Raw genomic sequence first — 10740 nt, forward strand, 5'->3', positions numbered from 1 at the left:
AAGGATTTTCTAGAATTCAATGAAAACGAAAACACAACATACCCAAACCTATAGGATGCAATGAAAGCAGTATTGAGAGGAAAACTCATAGCCCTAAGTGCTTCCAAAAAGAAGCTGGAGAGAGCTCACATCAGCAACCTGACAGCACAGCTAAAAGCCCTAGAACAAAAGGAAGCAGATATACCCAAAAAGAGTAGATGGCAAGAAATAATCAAAATTAGGGCAGAAATAGACCAAATAGAAACAAAAAAAACCATTGAAAAAATCAACAAAACCAAGAGTTGTTTCTTTGAGAAAATCAACAAGATTGATAAACCCCTAGCCAGACTAACTAGAGGGCAAAGAGAGAGTATCCAATTTAACAAAATCAGAAAGGAAAGTGGGGACATAACAACTGAAACTGAGGAAATTCAAGAAATCATCAAATCCTACTACAAAAACTTATACTCCACAAAATTGGAAAATCTGGAGGAAATAAATGAATTCCGAGACAGATACAAAGTCCCAAAGTTAAACCAGGACCAAGTAAACAATCTAAATAACCCTATAACACCTAAAGAACTAGAAGGAGTCATCAATATCCTCCCAACCAAAAAAAGCCCAGGTCCAGGCGGGTTCAGTGCAGAATTTTATCAGACTTTTATTGAGGATATAACACCAATACTCTCCAAACTATTCCAAAAGATAGAATCAGATGGAATATTACCCAACTCATTTTTTGAGGCTACAATAATCCTCATACCTAAACCACACAAAGACCCTACAAGGAAAGAGAATTTCAGATCCAATCTCACTTATGAACATTGATGCAAAAATACTCAACAAAATCCTTGCAAACCGAATCCAAGAACACATCAAAACCATCATTCATCATGAGCAAGTAGGCTTTATCCCTGGGATGCAGGGATGGTTTATCATAAAGAAATCCATCAATGTAATCCACCATATAAACAAACTCAAAGACCAAAATCACATGGTCATCTCACAAGACACTGAGAAAGCATTCGACAAAATTCAACACCCCTTCATGTTAAAAGTTCTGGAAAAAACAGGAATCCAAGGCCCATACTTAAACATAATAAAAGCAATATACAGCAAAACAACAGCCAACATCAAACTTAATGGCAAGAAACTTGAAGCAATCCCACTAAAATCAGGGACTCGACAAGGCTGCCCACTCTCCCCCTACCTATTCAACATAGTACTGGAAGTCCTGGCTGGAGCAATTAGACAGCAAAAGGAGATCAAGAGGATACAAATCGGAATGGAAGAGATGAAAACATCACTCTTTGCCGATGACATGATAGTGTACTTGAGTGACCCCAAAAATTCCACCAGAGAACTCCTACAGCTGATAAACAAGTTCAGCAAAGTGGCTGGATACAAAATTAACTCAAACAAATCAGTAGCTTTCCTGTACTCAAAGAACAAACATGTGGAGAAAGAAATTAGGGAAAATGTACCCTTCACAATCGTTCCAAAAACTATGAAATACCTTGGTATGACTCTAACTAAGCAAGTGAAGGACCTGTATAACAAAAACTTCAAACCTCTAAAGAAATAAATAGAGGAGGATCTCAGAAAATGAAAAGATCTCCCATGCTCATGGATTGGAAAAATCAACATCTTAAAAATGGCCATCCTACCAAAAGCAATCTACAGATTCAATGCAATCCCCATCAAAATTCCAACCCAGATCTTCATGGAATTGGAAAGATCAATGTGCAATTTCATATGGAATAACAAAAGACCTAGAATAGCGAAATCCATCCTCAACAACAAGAAAACATCTGCGGGAATCACTATCCCTGACCCCAAGCTATATTACAAGGCAATTGTGCTGAAAACTGCATGGTACTGGTACAGAAATAGGCATGTGGATCAATGGAATAGAATAGAAGATCCAGAAATGAGCCCTTGTGTATATGGTCACCTGATTTTTGACAAAGGAGCAGTAAACATTCAATGGAAAAAAGACAGCCTATTCAACAAATGGTGCTGGTCCAACTGGCACTCAGCATGCAAAAGAATGAAAAAAGACCCGTTCTTATCTCCTTGTACAAAGCTCAAGTGTAAGTGGCTCAAAGATCTCCACATTAAACCAGATACACTGAAACTATTAGATGAGAAAGTAGGGAAAACCTTAGAACACATAGGTACAGGAGAAAATTTCCTGAACAAAACACCAATGGCTCAAGCTCTAAGATCAAAGATTAACAAATGGGACTTAATGAGATTGCAAAGTTTCTGTAAGGCTAAGGACATCGTCAAGAAAACAAAACGGCAACCAACAGAATGGGAAAAGATCTTTACCAACACCACATCAGATAGAGGCCTAATATCCAAGGTGTACAAGGAACTCAAAAAGTTAGACACCAGAGAATCAAATAACCCTATTAAAAAAATGGGGTACAGAGCTAAACAAAACATTTTCAGTTGAGGAACACCAAATGGCCGAGAAACATCTTAGGAAGTGCTCCACATCCTTAGCCATCAGGGAAATGCAAATCAAAACAACCCTGAGATTCCACCTCACACCAGTCAGATTGGCCAAGATCCAAAACTCAAATGACAGCAGATGCTGGTGAGGCTGCGGAGAAAGAGGAACACTTCTCCACTGTTGGTGGGGTTGCAAGCTAATACAACCACTCTGGAAATCAGTCTGGCGATACCTCAGAAAATTGAATATAGTACTACCTGAAGACCCAGCTATTCCACTTCTGGGCATATACCCCAGAGACACTTTAATACACAACAAAGATATATGCACCACAATGTTCATAGCGGCTCTATTTATAATAGCCAGAAGCTGGAAGAAACCCAGATGTCCTTCAGAAGATGAATGGATACAAAAATTGTGGTACATATACACAATGGAATACTACTTAGCCACCAGAAACAATGACTTAACCAAATTCTTAAGAAAATGGCTGCATCTAGAGAATATCATCCTGAGTGAGATAACCCAGTCACAAAAGAACAGACATAATATGCAGTCACTGATAGTGGGATGCTAACCCGAGAGGCTTGCACTCCCCCAGAAACAACTCACAGACTGTATGAAGTCCAAGAAATAAAGAAAATTAAAAAATATACATATATTTACAAAACAAGAAGACTTTGACTATTTCCAGGTTGTGTTTTGTTTTGCATGTACTTTACGCTTATTGTAACTATTAGGTTTTCAATGCATACTGTCAAGCCCTTGAAAAAAATCAAGTACTGACTAAAAAAATATATTCACATGTTTTTATGTAAAAATTATTTCAATGTCTGAAAAAACAGTACTGACAAAAATGTATAATTTTAAGCAAAAAATGTTTAAAATCTGTACATTTATCTTTGTTTTGTAAAATAAAGTCATTTAAAAAAAAAGAAAGAAATTGGCATAACCCTAATATAAATAAATAAATAAATACTAGATAGTTCTGAAGAGAAAGTAACAATAGGAAGGACTGTCTTCCTCGTGACTGAACAGACCCAGAACACATCACCTCTTAAATACCAACAATGTACTGATTGCTTTTTTGTTTTTTGGAGTATTTCTGAGATGATGGTCATTTAAACAGCCAGCAGGGACAGGTCGGCGCCCAGACATACTCCCCCAGTTGTGAGACTAAGGGGCAGAGGAGCCACATGGGCTGAGCCACTTTTCTGCTCCCAGAAAAAAAAAATCACAAATTAAACAAGTATTTAGTATTGCTCCAGGGTTTCAGATAAAATATCTTCATCCAAGGACTAAAGAGTTTCAGTAGCAGAAATATCATGATGTTGTTTCTCTCTCAGAGCTCTTAATCCTCCCTACCAGGGAGGCCAGATGTACACTAAATGAACATTAACCCCGTCCCACTCAGGGCCACGTGAAGCAGTTTGGTTCCACTGGTGAGAAAATACAACCTCATCTGGTTCTCACTACAAAGGTCACTTTGTCCTGCCCTAACAAATAATTATAAGAGGTGGTCTAGAATAGTGATTTGTGACCTGGATGTTTTGTTGATTGGTCCATGAAGAGACCCAAATTTATGCATTTCTAATATATTTCATGTGGTGCTGATGCTGCAGGTCTGAACTACATTCAGAGTAACAAAAACATGTTGTTAAGAAGAACTAAGACACATTTTGAGATATTACAAACATAGACATCAAAGCACAAGAATTGAGATGTTAAATCAATCCAGAGTATCGTAGACACACGATTCTCTCTGTATCCAGAGTCCCTTTGAGCCATAGAATTGCATGTGGGTAATAAAATAATATATTTTCTCCAGTAGTTCAGATGAACCTTCTGGATCCTAACAGGGCCTCTCATAGGCAAGCTGGTAGCATCGGGCTTGTTGTCAGTGGCACACTTGTTCATAGTCTGTGTGTCCCATCTCATACTGGCCATTGAGCATCTTCAGCCATTGTCCCCTCCACTCACTGTTCTCGGTTCTGGTTCTCAGTGTCTTACTCATGGAAACAGGAGGAAAGCTTGCTCTCTTACCCACTTGAGGTAGTTAGGGACAACTCATTGTGGTGCCAGCCTCAGCTACATTGATGGCTGTTCAGCAATAGAATTCAAAACACCATCAAGACACAAGAAAATATTTGAAAGCTCAAAAGTCTTTTCTGAAGCAGTCCAAGAAGGTCCCAACATAGGCTTACTCCTAGTTCTCTTGTGGCCTTGGATTCCTCTGATCCAACCCTGAAGTGCTCACCTTCAGAATGACCCTAGAGCCTGAGTAAGGGTAAGCAGGTCTTCTAGTAAGGTGATTGACATTTCTGATCTTTAACTCAAGGTATGTAAAAGGAGGAACTTTTCACTTCAAATTTATTTATACATGTTCAAAGAAACAGTGGATGGTGTTAAATCCTCACTCTTTGACACTGGTGACACCATCCAGGCACTCTACAGTATGGATTTTGCTATAGCTAAAAGCAGAGGATTTCATATTTACTCCTCATCTTTAAGTACATGACTTCAGTCAAATGTCAGAAACTGGATGAAGAAGAAACAAATGGTAGATCTTTGGCTCCTCGCCTCTTTCTCTGACCAGTGTCCTCAAAAGCCAGGCTAAATTCTGACTCAATGGAAAAGTACCACAATCCATCCATCCTGGGGTTGGGTGTCTGGGGGTAGAACCTCTTTGGCTTAGTTCCAGGGGTTGCTCTTGGGAACAATGTTTAGTGGTAGTCCTAGCTGTCTTATCATGTCCTTTAGGAGGTAAAGAAAATGTCAAGTTAGGCTCCAGGAAGATGATGAATCCAGATGCCCAGTCCTGTGGAAAGATCCGTAATGAGAAAACAGAGCTGACCTCTTTCAGCAACGCTGGGAAATGGCAGGGGACGCAGGAAGCAGCTGCTCACTTTTGGCAGCTGCAGTGAAGGGCAATGTTATGGAATGTCAAAAAACAGCATATATCACTGCAGCCTCTCCGCTGGCCTTTAATGACTCAGGAGCACAGCCATCTTTAAGGACACTTGGCATGCTGTCTGGTTTAAAGGCAAATGAAATGCCCTGATTTCATCAGCCTTTCCAGAGAAGAAGAACTCAAAAACCCAAAAAGGAAGGATGATGATAAAAGTGTGCTCTTCTCATGTGCCAGGCTGAGAACTAGGAAGAAGAGGGTCCACTCTCCATCTCTACCTGTGAAATAATCCCCTAGTTTGCCCTGAGAACATCCACTAAGCCATTCTTAGAGTTCTGTCTTGCCATCATGGTATCTAAATAGGTAAAGTAATCTGGATCATAATCTAGAGATATCACACCAGAGCTTACCATTTCCATAACCACAGTAAACAACTCTATTACATGGACGCCAGCCCAAAAGATCCTCACCAGAAGTCACTAAATGATATGCCCATTTTTCTTGTAGTTCAGCTTTGCAATGCTCTGGAGGAGACCATGAGGATTATCACATTTGATCAGATACAAAGTAATTCTGTCAATATTATTAATTCAATCAACAAAAGGGCCACAGCTTGGACATTTTGTTTAAGGGTTATTGTGGCCAGTCCATCCGGAAAAATAGTAGGTGTTCTTTCATTAACAGCATTTCTAACATGATGATGAACAATGTAAAATGTGTAAGAGGAAATAGATTGTGTTGTGTGAAACCATTGGTTTCAAACTCTGGGGGTGTGGCTTTAAAAAACAACTGTCCCATCGATATCAATTCTGAGGTATATCTCAATGAATCTGTCACATCTAAGTACTAATATACTTGAGTGCTTAAATAATTGCATTTCATTTAAACTATTAAAATATGTGAATATATCTGCCTGAAAAGAATATCAACTTTCATATTTGTGTTAAAGATCCTATCTTGTTTCCCCAGAGTTTACAGCTGTTGAAATCTTTCTAGTGATAAGTCTGGAAGCCCAGTGAAGTAAACATGTATGAGTCTTGCTTAAATTGTGTGTACTAATAGTCAGTTAATATAGAATTTTTAGTGCTTTAATTCAAATAATATAACCTCTGTTTATTGGGAAAAAATAAATAATTGCCTTTTATATTGATGACATAAATATCTGTGTGTGTGTGTGTGTGTGTTTGTGTCTGTATGTCTATGTATGAATATGTGTGAGTGTGTGAGTATCTAGTAGTGTGTGATTCTTTATCTGAGTGTGAGTATAAGTGTATTGTGTGTATATGCATGTGTGTATGGATGTGTGTGCAAGTGTGTATGTGTGAGTATGAATGTGTGTGTGCATGTGTATGTATGAAAGTATGCTAGAAGAAATTCAACATTATATTCCTAGCATGGCTTTATTTTTGCTCACACTCTGATTAGTTTGAGGGAGGGCAGTTGTTGTAGCTTTGTTTTCTTTGACATTTTTCAATGCTGATGACTGAACCTGGATAAGCCCTGACACTGAGCTATTTCTCAACCCTTGTTTTGCTTCTTATCTTTGAAACCAAAGTTTCCCAGGCTGCCTTTGTCTTGTTCTCTGAAGCCCAGACAGACTGTGCCCTTGCAACCCTTCTGCCTTAGCCGTGCAAGCAGTAGTCATAGTTACAGGCCTGTACCAGCAAACTTGCTTCAAACCCAAATGAAGAAGAAAGAGGGAAAAGAGAAAGAAGGGAAGGATGGACAGAGGGAAAGAATGATGGAGACATAATTGGTATCCACACTGTGAATAAGCACTAGCAAGAAATTAAAATCACATCACCAGGTTTGATGGAGCCTCTGGTAGTTCCCAGACCACTGACCAGGTGTCTCCCAAGTGGTTCCCAGCTGGTGTATCTCAAAGAAGGTAGCTGCAGAGCCCTTCTTACAGCCAACCCTGACCTAAGTTTCCCTCAGCAGCTACTGGACACTGCCAAGCAGGAGGAGAAATAAAAAGACCACCAGGAAGTCAAAATGACCCAAGAAAGTGATTGACAGGAGCCACCGCATCTTCTCACACTGATCAGCATGCATTTTTATTGAAAGAATGCAGACAGAAAAAAAATATCTGAGCAATCTAAGCAGTTGACGTGCATTGAAATGAAATGGAAAAGAAGAAAACATTGAATATTACTACTAGAATCTTCAGTTCTTCAGTGAAATGGGAGAAGTTTGGGACTGCAAGACATGCTCAGCAACAAAACAATATAAGGATGAAACAGAGCCCAGGAATGAAAAACAATGTAAGGAACAGATGGTATGATCTTCCCATCTCTAACGAAGTCTGTAAGGCTCAACTGAAACCTTCTTTAACTACACATTTTGGTTAAGTTAAGAAAAACAACAGCTATGGTTCTTCCAGAATCCCTGCATAAATACAGAAATAGAATCAGAAACAAATTAAAAGGTATAGGTGTGTTAAACCATCGTAATTTTTACTGAAGATAGTGTTCCTTTCCAAGCACAGACAACCCACTAAACACACACACACACATACAATAAGCAAAAACATCAGGAAAGTGGAGGCCTAAAACTAAGGAATACACTCATCCCAACAAATCCAGACACCATAACACATATAAGCACACAAATGCGCGCGCGCGTGCGCACACACACACACACACACACACACACACACCACAGTGCTCACTACTACACCATACAAGCTCACAGCTTCTCAGTGCAAGGAAGCAAAGATAATGAGCTAGATTATATGCTAGAAAACTATTTAGAACTCTGCTTCTAAAACAAGATCAACACAATGTAATGAATTTAAATACATAGGTAAGGAAATCAAGTCATCAGCTCCAAAAAATTGCCAACGTGGGTAAAATAATCAATAATTTGGGAAAAAATATTGAAACATGGAAGAAAATGTCAGCAAGAAAATTTAGACACTAAAAAATGAACAGAAATAAACAAATGAAATAAAAAATAATGGAAAGAAAGCATCATCAACAAACAAAGGCCAAATCAAAGAATGAATTTCAGGGACGGGATGTAGTAGTAACTTATTATAGTAGTAAATCATTAAAATAGAACACAAATTTAATATGATAATATATAGACATACATTTTTAAAATTAATGAGGAAAACCAAAACTTCTAAGATAGATATTTCAAAGACCAAACCTAAAGGTCAATAAGGTTCAAGGAGCTGATATGAAGTCTGTAGGCTGACACGAGGGTTTGTCAAGCTTGCTGATCTTTTCTAAGAACGAATTCTTCACTTAGTTCTATTTTGTAACTCTCGATTTTATTAATTTTTATCTTAATCTTTGTTGGTCCTTGTCATCTACTGAATTTGAGTTAGGATTTTTCTTGACAAACCCTTAGTCTAAATAATCAACACAAAGAGAAAGAATGCAAATTCGTGAAAGTAGTGCTGAGAATAGAGATTCTACTATGCACTCCAGTGGTTCCCAGATCACTGAAAAATAGTTTGACAGACCAGGTGGTGGCACACACCTGTAATCCCAGCACTCAGGAGGCAGATACATGCAGATCTCTCAGAGTTTACGGCCAGACTGATACACAAAGTAAATTTCAGGATATCCATGGCTACACAGAGAGACCCTATCTTGAGAAAATAAATAAATAATGAAATATATATATATATATATCTGCATATATATGCAGAAAATTTATAAGAACTAGACATATTTAGGAAGAATGCATGACCTACCAACATTAACGTCTTAATTTACAATAATTTTAAATAGAGTCATACTAAGCAATGACAGTGAAACAGTAATGAAACTTTTCACACTGAGGCTCATGAAGCCCTGCCCCTATCTGAGGAGCCATTGGCAGTTGATGGCCGCTGTGAGAGAAGCAGTTTCCTTCATGGACCCAGGCTTTGAGGGGGCTACCCATGCTTCCACTGACGGTTCCACCCTGTGTACATCCAGGGAGTACTGTTCCCCACACTGACCTTCCTGCCTCTGCCTCCTGAATACTGGGAATAAAGGCATGTGCCACCACCTCCCAACCAACAAAAAGAACGTTTTAACTTACAGACAATAGAGGTTATGTCTGTCATGAATATATTTGATGCTATCAAGAAATTGTTGCCACCATTATTCAGCCTGATTTTAAGTTATATTTATACTTTAAGAGATGGTCAGTATCTCTCAGAAATGCATACTGAAATGGAACGCCTAGGTCTCACAGCCTAGACTTGGAGGGGAACAGCAAAAAAATTGGTTTGGAGTGATGGTTATTTGTGTGAGCAAAAGCTTGAGGATGCATTGTGCATTATGGTTTGTGCATGCACTTGTTTTGGAATATCCTTTAATAAAAACTAAAACAACCAGCAAAAGTAAATTATAATCAGCAAGGTGTATAATGAGGACACAGGAAAACAAATCTCTAAAATAGATTCAAAAAAATACTTGAGGTGCTTCAAAATTAATCTATAGAGAAAACAGAGAAATTACACAGCTGGACCAAAAACTGTCAGTTGGTAGACATTTTATATTCCACATAGAAGCTAGCATAAGGACACAATTTATTCATGGTTTTTCCTGTAAATTTAATGCAACTCTAACATTATAACAAAAGATTTTTGACCTTGACTAATTAGTTGTAAAGTTCACCCATAAGATAAAAGACAAGAAAGTAATAAAGAAATTTTGGAAATAACTAAGAAGAAAAGGTCATTTTCCTCACTGGCTAACAAAATCCATTTGAACAGTGGGAAAATTAAAAGTTTACAGTGCCAGTCTGGCCCAGACAAATCAATCAGTGAAACAGAATAGAGACTTTCTTCAAACAGACATGGTGTTTATAAGAATTTATTCTGGAGTAACATGGCATTTCAAATAAATTGGAAAAAGATGGATTATTCTCTAAACACTGTTGAGGCAACTGGTTCCCCACTTGGGAAAAAAATGTGAGAGTTAAGCTTCACAGAAATACTCCTCTCTGACCTGATGAAATGCATCCAGTAAAAATTAAAACTATATAAACAGAAGACATATAGAAAGTTAGTTTGATAATTTTAAATGGTGAGCAGTTGTTTTTTTTTTTTTTTTTATCAAGACCCTTTGTAGGTTTAGAGATGATAAAAGTCACTAAGTACTGCAGTGGGAAGAACTCTCAAATATTAAATAAAAGTACTCAATGTCTGCTCTTGAGAGGCTAAGGCAAGAGGAGGCTAGCCTGGGCTGAATGGGGAGTTTCAGGTCAGTCTGAGCTACAAAGGCAGATGTCATCTTAGAACAAAAGCAACACACACAAGAGAAAACAAGATACAGAAACTGTGTGCAACTTCCCACATTTTATGAACAGGAAAAATAAAGATAGGCATGTGTGTTTGCATTTGCTTCCGCAGATAAAACTAAAGTCTAGAAACATGTATTGGGCATCT

This window comes from Micromys minutus (genome assembly GCF_963924665.1).
Source record: "Micromys minutus genome assembly, chromosome: 1".
NCBI classification, from domain to species: Eukaryota; Metazoa; Chordata; class Mammalia; order Rodentia; family Muridae; genus Micromys; species Micromys minutus.